We start from the raw sequence: 9,324 nt of genomic DNA on the forward strand, positions 1-9,324 counted from the left end.
ATGTGAAGAGGTGTCCCAAACTTTCTTCTGGCAAGTGTCATGGGAAGATCAGTAACTTAAATGTTGAAATGAAACCATCTGGCACTTAAGGAGTTTTATACACATAGTAAGGTGCAGTTTTTAAGCCAAAATAAAGCTGTCTTTGGCTTAATGAATAGTAATATTTAGACAATGATTTGTCATGTAATCCTCTGCTGCATGGTAATGAGAGATGCATAGAAGTGGTCTGGGGATGGGAGAGAGAAGATGAAAGTAAACACTGAAGGCCTCAGTAAGGATATGCATCACTGAATATTCTATATCTATTGCCTTTTCCTTTTTATGTACAGTAGGTAGTTGGAGAGAAACTGGGTCCATTAAAATTCTTGATACTGGTATCTAGTGTGAAGTAACATACTTCTTGAATGAAGAACAAAGTAGTTAGCTTTCTGGCTGAATAATGGGGCAGTGTGACTTTATGTGTCTGATACCTTCAAAACTAGGGATATTTGATGTTCCTGTCAGAAGGATCTACTCCTGAAGCATCTGAAGGCTTTTAACTTAAAAAATTGGAAGCATACATCATCCTTTGACAAATCTCACTCTTAGCTCCTGTCTGGTCTCTGTTTGGTGGGACAAGAAAACGGGTAAAGAGAATGGTTGTCTTAAATGGATAACCAGCAATGACCTACTATATAGAACAGGGAGCTCTGCTCATTGTTATGTGGCAGCCTGGATGGGAGGGCAGTTTGGGGGGAGAATGCATATATGTATTGCTTTTGCTGTGCACCTGAAACTATCACAACATTGTTAATTGGCTATACTCCAATATAAAATTAAAAGTTAAAAGCCCCCCGCAAAAAAAAAAGAGAATGATTGTCTTTCTCTTTGACAAGGGGGGAAAGTAGTACTGAATTAAGCAGCTCTTTTCACAAATGTCAGTTATTTTTAGAAGAATTATTTTCATATTTTCATCCACAAACCAATTTTAATGAGTTTCAAGGTACCTGGTAGATGTGTGGGGAAAGCCAGTGATAAATGACATTATTCAGGCCTTTAAATTCTTATGATCCAGAAGAAAAAATACAAGTCCTTAAAAAATTAATAAACAAAGTAGAATTCATGAAAATGACATACAGTTCTGTAAAATTTCTAAGAATGAAGAGAGCACCTTTGGATGTTGAAGAGGTTTAATGTATTTCTACTGTAATGTCAAAGCTGAAGTTTCTTCCACCTTTTAGAAAGTGGTGCCAGCTTTCAAATGAATCTGCAGTCCCTTCAGATTCAATTGCAAGACTTTTGTTCTTTTTTCTCACTGTATTGTTTACCATTATTATTTCTATATGATAAATGTCAGAAGTGTTTTGTTGTTTTGACCTTCTGGCTTCTGCTAAAAATAGCCAAATCACCAGTAAATTTAGAATGTTAATTAATAATCACATTGGATATTAATATCAAAGAAGATGCAAGATTCTTATCCTGGATAACTTTGAAAGTTTAAACTTCTTTTTTTTAATGTTTTCCATATTAATGACTGTCAATCATGCTTTATCCATGGTTTATTTATTTATTTTGTATTGAAGTATATAATTGACTTACTATATTAGTTTCAGGTGTACAACATAGTAATTCAATATTTTTTTACATTACGAAATGTTCACAATAATTCTAGTTACCATCTGTCACCATACAAAGTTATTACCATATTATTGACTATATTCCCTATGCTGTATGTTACTGAAGTTTAAACTTCTTAATGTTTAAACATAATAATAATGATGTCTATCATTTTTTGAGCTCTTTCACTTTGTTCCTTCCTCTGTGTTTATCTTGCTATAAGTGTATTACTTCATTTAATATTTAAAAACATCCTATGTATAATTCTTCTAGCTTCATCTTCATTACAATTCCTGAAAATGCACATAATACCTTGTTTTTATTGACATACTTTTGTAAGCTACAACAACCGATGAAAAAACCCAAACAGGAAAGTGGTTGTTTTCTCTATTGCACTGGTTGAATTTATTCCCATCCTCACCTCATTCTTTTAAAGGTATCTCTTGGTTATGTTTGTGCGCTATGCATTCTATTTCTATTCTTCTAGTAGTTACTCTTAAGTAGTGATATATACATAACCTAATAAGTTTTGAGGTGAATCAATAATTCTGTCCTCTTGAAATAAGGCAAGGACCTTAAATCTGTCTACGTTATTTTTTAGTTTATTTTAGTGTACACAGACACACACACACTTTTAAACATTTAAACCTAGATTTATCAACAAACTTTTGATTTTGTTTTTTGTTTGTCCATCATTGGTTCTTCCACCACACTCTTTCCTTTTATATTCAGTTTCCTTCTTGCTGAAGTATATTTTTTTGGTAATATTTTAGTAAGAATCTGTAAATATAACTTGTCTCAATCTTTGTACAACTTAAGATTTTTTTAATTCTTAAAATTTAATCTTTGATATTCTAAAGTTTCACCATGGTTATCTAAGTGTGTGTGTGTGTGTGCGTTTTAAGTTACCTTCCTCAGAACTGTCTGCTTCTTGAGTATGAAGATTTATGGTTTCTTTCATTTTCAGAGTATTGCCTCACATCCAATCTCTTGTTCTGAAGAGAATTATTAGATTTATTAGACATATGTTAGAAATTCTCATTCTATCCTCCATGTGTCTTTTATATTTGTAATAAAATTTATCTATTTACCAATGAGTTTATAATTAATTAATTGAGGACTAACATGAATACAGTACCACATAACTACATATATATATGTTTGTATACACACACACACACACACACACACACACACACATATATATATATCTTACTGAATTTTAGGTGAATTTCTTAGATCTGTTTTCAAATTTCCTAATTTCCTCTTTATCTGTGTTTAATAGACTAGAGTTCACATATTGAGCTTTTCCTTTCTATTATAATATTTTTCATTTCTAGGAGTTCTTACTGCATCTTCTTTTTTAGGATATGCTGTCCTTGTAATTTTTATTTCTTCCTTATTTATTTCTTTGAACATTTAAAGCAAACTTGTTTTCATATAGTTCTATTTTCTAATAGTTTTAGCATGTGAATTCTCCTGTTTGTTGAGACTCCTGGCTCTCAGGAAATCTCCTCCTCTCAGGAAGTCTGTTTCCTTGAGTGCTTCAAATTTTAGACTGACTCTATCTTCATCCTTTTTGAAGGATGTGTCATGGTTCAGGGTTGTGAAGTCATTATTGTGGGTGGTTTTATTATGTCTACCTCTTTTAATCCCATGGGTCTCACAACCAGTTTTAACGATGATTTCTTGACTTCAGATTCTTTTGCCAAACATAATATGTGAATTCAACCCCTACCCCCGTATAGTTATCAGTTTTGATTTCTCCCAGATGATTAATTTTCAACCATGACCTAGGACAGGCAATCCATTTTTCTTGCCAAATTTCCAGTCCAGTGGAAGAAACTTTTCTAGTCCCTTCTAGGCTTTTGGTTTTATGCTGAGAGTGCACCTATAGCTTTCCACACCCCCAGGCCTGAAAATTCCTGTCTTTTTCCCCAACTCTCTACTCTTAGGTTAAAACCTCAGTGACTTAGAATATCCAGGTCCAGTAGCCTCATGGCCCATTTGGCTTTAGCTCCCATTCATTGCTCTGGCTTCAAATTGACTGTTCATTTCACGTGGTTTTTCTTTTTTGTTTTCAAGCATAAATATGGATACATATGTTTTCGTGGCTGTTATATCCCATTCAGCAGTGCTGTGTTTGGAGCAAAGGGGAGGGAGAGGCTGATCAGTCGTAATGATCAAAGACCTCAATTTCATCTATATGGTACCACATAGCTAATTTGACTTTTTCTGTATTTTCAGTTTGCTTACTTTTTTCCCATTAAAGAAATCAACAGGTCACATAGTCTGTCTTGAAAATGTAGCCTTATACCTGTTGCTCTTTATATGTCATGGTTGTCAGAGATGGCAAACTCGTGGAGGACAGGCACTGCACTACATGCAGACATGTATTAGCATCACTGGAAAATGAAAATAAACTTAGTGTCCATGGTATTTCCAAGGATCCTGTTTGCAAGGAAAAATATCTTTTTCTAAGTTGGCAACTTTATTTCATAGATTCAGACTCAAAATGCAGCTTTGTTTTTGGTTTGGCAGTGGTCATTTGTATCTTCATATTATTTCTCTGCTTCTTTAGAAAAAAAAAGAAGTTTTGCTCCCACTTTTGCTTGCTGTGATCAAATCTCAAGAAACTGGAGGATCCTTGGGCACTAGCCCAGCCATTAGCTGCAGTTGCTTGACTTAATAGTTGGTCAAATGTCACTCTCAAGCCAGAAATATAATAATGAGAATTTTTTTGTGGGAGGAGGAGGGGTAAAATTATGAACTATAAAACCAGAGTGACAGGAAGGTGCTAGGAGAAATGTTCAAAACACTGATGTGATTTATGAACATGTGGCAAACAGATGTGGTGGAGTAATAGGGACCCCCATCTCCTTTTATAAATTTGTATCATATTTGTGTCTCTCCCGAATTCCCCCACCCCTAGGTTCATAATATGCTTTATTAAAATTCTCTCCAGGGCATATGGATGATTAATAATTGTTGATGACAGAAATTTGGTTTTGGTAAGCTGCACAGTGAAAGATAAATACAACAAGGCTATTTTAACCTCTGTATATTAAGCTTATTAGAGTGAGGCTTCTCTGTAAGACGGCCTGTGTTGAGATTGTGTGTGATTTATGGAAATGTCACCAATGACCCTGGTTCTGGAAAAACTCTTAAAATCTCTTTTGTTGTAGTCATCACTTGGGTTTCAGTTGTCACTAGGGAAAATCATTTTGGGAAAAAAACATAATCAAGAGTAGTTAAAATATGCTTCAAATAAAATAAATATTGGGTAGCTATCTAGGAATAAAAATACAAAGAACCTCTGAGATGAATGTTGGAAATACAAATTTATTTGTAACTAATCCTAAATGTGGTGTGGAAGAGAAGCAAATGGATAGGGAAACACTGGAATATTGGCTTTTGATTCTCTTCCCAGCTCTGACATCTCTGAAACCTTTAGATAAGCCTTTTAATTCTTTCAAACTTTGTTAAGAGAGCAAGTGTTCTGCATTTAGTGTCTGTAATACAGTTTGAAAAAAATGTTTTAATAAAACAAAAATTTGAAGACATTGCATCTGTATGGCAAGAAATTCAAGCAGTACAAATGTGTTTATAGTGAAGAATTAATTTTTCTTTCATACTTCTCAAGTCCTCAGTTTTGCTTGTCTAGAAGCAACTGTTATTTGTTTGAACTTATTTAATAAAAGTCCTAATGTTATAAGTCAATCTTCCAAATAGGAATATTGAAATTTACCACAAATTGCATTTACATCCTGTACTATTCACACTGAATTACTAGTCATTTGTAAAGCTAATATTTATAGCAAGATCATATAATTCCCACTTCACTCAAGTGATATGATGAGGAAACTTAAAGTGGATAAAGGAAAAAATTTCAAAATAATGAGAATAATGTTAGAGGCCTGATGTTACTGATTTGGTGAATTTTTGCTTTGGGCCAGGACTTTGTCAGGCAGAACTAAAAGATCATATGGCCGAAACTCTTGATTTGCAATTTCCAAAACCCCTCCATTTCTCACATCCAAGAGTATGGCTAGTAGTTGTCTGGAAGTCACAAAGACTGATGGCTATATCAGGGCCTTCTACAAAGTGTTATAAGAATCAGCCTGGGCAAGTCCATGCTTAACTTGTTGGGCTAAAGGAGAAAAAGAATCAAGAACCCCCAGGCTTTACTTCATCCCCTCATTTTTCATTCAATTAGGGTAAATTATAAAAACAGTAACAAAAACTAAAACACACATGGTAACAATATCCTAATGTGTTTGAGAAATAATGCAGAAGATGGACTTAACCACCTCAAAAAATTGGGAAACTATTCAGGGGTCTAAATGGAAGTCTGGTACTTTGATTACCTAGACAAGTTTCCTTCAGCTCTGTTCACATCATCAGCTTCCTTCTCACCTCTATCAGTAATGACTAGTAACTCAGTTTTATACCTGTTTCTTAGAGAATGTATAAGAAAGATTCTCTCACAAAAAAAAAAGAAAGAAAGAAAAGAAAAAGAAAAAGAAAAAAAATGAGTGCTGTTGCATTCTTTGTGTCTTCAGAGGGTTTTGTCCTCAGTCTGAAACTAGGTTGAGACATTTATACTTGAATAACTGGAAAGTGTCTTGATTCTTTTCTAAATTGAAGTGCCTTGGTGGTTGACAATTGAAGAATGATTTACAATTCCTGGAGTACTTTGTGGGTTTGGTTTTTAAAACCAGTTCTTAATATTCAAGCTACTTGGAAGTTAGAGCTTGAATAATAACTGGTTATTTCTAAAATGTGGAATTTGTACAGTTTTGAGTAAATGCCCAAACTGATATGTTCTCAAAAATGTAAATTACCATATTCAATTGTCCTGGGAACTAATGGAGAAGCAGTATGGTTTTTTCTCTAAATTATAAAATAGTTCAATATTAGAAAATTAAAACCTAAAGAAAGCAGATTTCCCTATGCAGATGTTATAGTCCTGATACAGTCCCCATTTGCTATAGTGTGGCCCTATGATAACACCATACACCTCCAGGTTTTACCAATACATATCTTGAGAATAAGGGAGGGAGCCACAGCATCTCGTGTATCTTTTCAGAACAAAAGCTAATGTTAGATTAATCCAGACTTTCAAAAATAAATTCAAATATCCTGGTATTCCGTCAGTATAACAATTTTGAATTATCCTAGCAATAAGACCAGCTGAATTCTTGACTGCTCTTAGCTGACATAAACAAAATAATGCCTGCCTCTCTTTATCTTTCCTGAAATCAGTCAATAAGTGTTGTATAAGCTGAAATAGCATTTTAATTAATGAGCATAAGCAACCAGATAACTGAGAACTTGAAAACTGAGTTTATGTCTTACCTGATGTTCTATTCTTATCACCTACAACACTGCTAAATAAAACCTCTACTCATTCTTTCGTTGATCCTACAAATAATTATTTACACCCGCTATGTGTTAAATGTCTTGGTAGGAGCTGGGTGTTCAAAGATTTAAAAACAAACAAACATACACAAAATGAAATAAAAAACCACTATCCCTGACTTTTAGTAGTTCCTATGGTGGAAGCAAAAATGTAACTACCTAGGGCTTCCCTGGTGGCACAGTGGTTGTGCGTCTGCCTGCCGATGCAGGGGAACCGGGTTCGCGCCCCGGTCTGGGAGGATCCCACATGCCGCGGAGCGGCTGGGCGCGTGAGCCACGGCCGCTGAGCCTGCGCGTCCGGAGCCTGTGCTCCGCAACGGGAGAGGCCGCAGCAGAGGGAGGCCCGCATACCACAAAAAAAAAAAAAAAAATGTAACTACCTTATAAAAATGTGATGCTATTACAGAGGTATGTACAAAATTGTATAGAAATACATCATAAAGCTACCACTAGAGAAGCGAGAAAGAAATCACATAGACTGTGTCTCATGTTGGTGTTTTCCAGGTGTCAGAAAAGGATGCTCATAACGAAGGATGTGAGCAAGAATACAGAACTGTGAACTGAAATATTTGGGAACAGATATTGGTAAGGAGGCTTGGGTTCATATTACAGAGTGTTCTCTGTATTATGTTAAGAAATGTACTTACATTCACTCTAAATAATGAAGAGTCTTTTAAGGCTTATGAGTAGAGGAACTGAGAAGATCAGATTTGGATGTGTACAAACCACTCAGAGCTATAAACAATAAATTCTGGGGAACAAGACTTTAACAAGGAGAAACAAACAGGAGGTTGCTGAAAAGATGAAAACCTGAACCAAGAAAGCTGCAGTGGGAATGAAGAGGAAGGCGATGGAGATTAAGTTCCTCAGCCCTGAGACATGACTGTATTTATCCATGCCTGTGTCCATCCATGCCCCTCCCTCAGCAAGCCCTCCTCTAAACTGTTCCCATATTCTACAAGTTTACCATTTACCCCGTTTAAAAATTATGATGTATTTCAGGCATACAGAGGCAATAAGGACTAATGTAATAAACACCTGTGAAACCACTACCCTGTTTAGGAAATAAAGCATTAATACCGATGAAGGCTTCTGTGTGGCTGTCCATGTTGCTACATGTAGCTTTTGTTCTTTGATTTTTATTGCTTAGTAGTGTTTTATTGTATAAACCTACCAAGATTTATTCATTCATCTCTTTTAAATACCTTTAGAATGCTTCCAGTTTTTTGCTGTTATGTGCAATGCTATAAAAATTATTGTTTTGTCACCTTCTATACATGTGTGAGGTTTTCTAGGTATGAACACAGGAACAGAATTCCTGTTCGAGTCTGCATTTTCACTTTCATTAGGTATTAACACATTGTTCTCCAAAGTAATTATACCCATTACACTCTCACCAGCAAATTTTAAAAATTAAATTAAATTTAAATTTAAAAAGAAATAAAATAAAAACTCTTGGTGTTTTGCCACTTCACCAATACTCAGAATTGTCAGACTTTCAAGTTGTTGCCAGATTGTGTCAGGACTTTTAAGCCACTGAGGGTTCTTTGGCTTTTGCTCTAAGATGGGAAGCCACTGGAGGATTTTGAATAGAAGGATGAAATGATCTGACTAAGCAGGATCATTCTGGCCACCGGGTTGAAGAGAGACTATAAGGAGATAAAGGGATAGAACCTGTGAGACTAGTTAAGTGGCTGTTGCACTAATCTCTTCAAAATATAATGGAGGATTAAACTAAGGTAGTAGCAGTGGGGGAGTGAGAACTGAAAACATAACCAGACTCTAGATACATTTAGAAAGTGGCAACATTTTGAAAGTAAAGGCAATGGATTTGCTGTTAGTGTGTGAGAGACTCCAAGGTTTTAGCATGAGTAACTGAAAGAATCCCGTTGCTGTCTACTAAGATGGGGAGGAATGCAGAAGGAACAGGTTTGGAGGAAAGATCAGGAATCAGCTTTGGGTTTGATATGTTTGAGAAGAATATTAGGTCTCCACTTGAAGATAGGGAAGTTTAGAATTAAGATGATAGTTCAGAACTAGAGTGTAAATTTTGGAGACTTTATCATATAGACAGTACTTAAAGTCCTGAGACTAGTAGAGGTCACCAAAAGAGTATTGTAGTCAGAGAAGGCCCGTGAACTGATCCCCATATTTAATGAGAGATAAGAGAAACCAGCAAAGGAAACAGGAAACAGAGGACAAGTGGACAAGCTAAGACAGTGGCTGTGCCAGAAGTCAAAGAAAATGTGTCCCCTGTTGCTGATAGATCAAGTAGATTGAGAACTGAGATATGATCGTTAGATTTAG

Source organism: Physeter macrocephalus, chromosome 15 (genome assembly GCF_002837175.3).
Source record: "Physeter macrocephalus isolate SW-GA chromosome 15, ASM283717v5, whole genome shotgun sequence".
Classification (NCBI taxonomy): Eukaryota; Metazoa; Chordata; class Mammalia; order Artiodactyla; family Physeteridae; genus Physeter; species Physeter macrocephalus.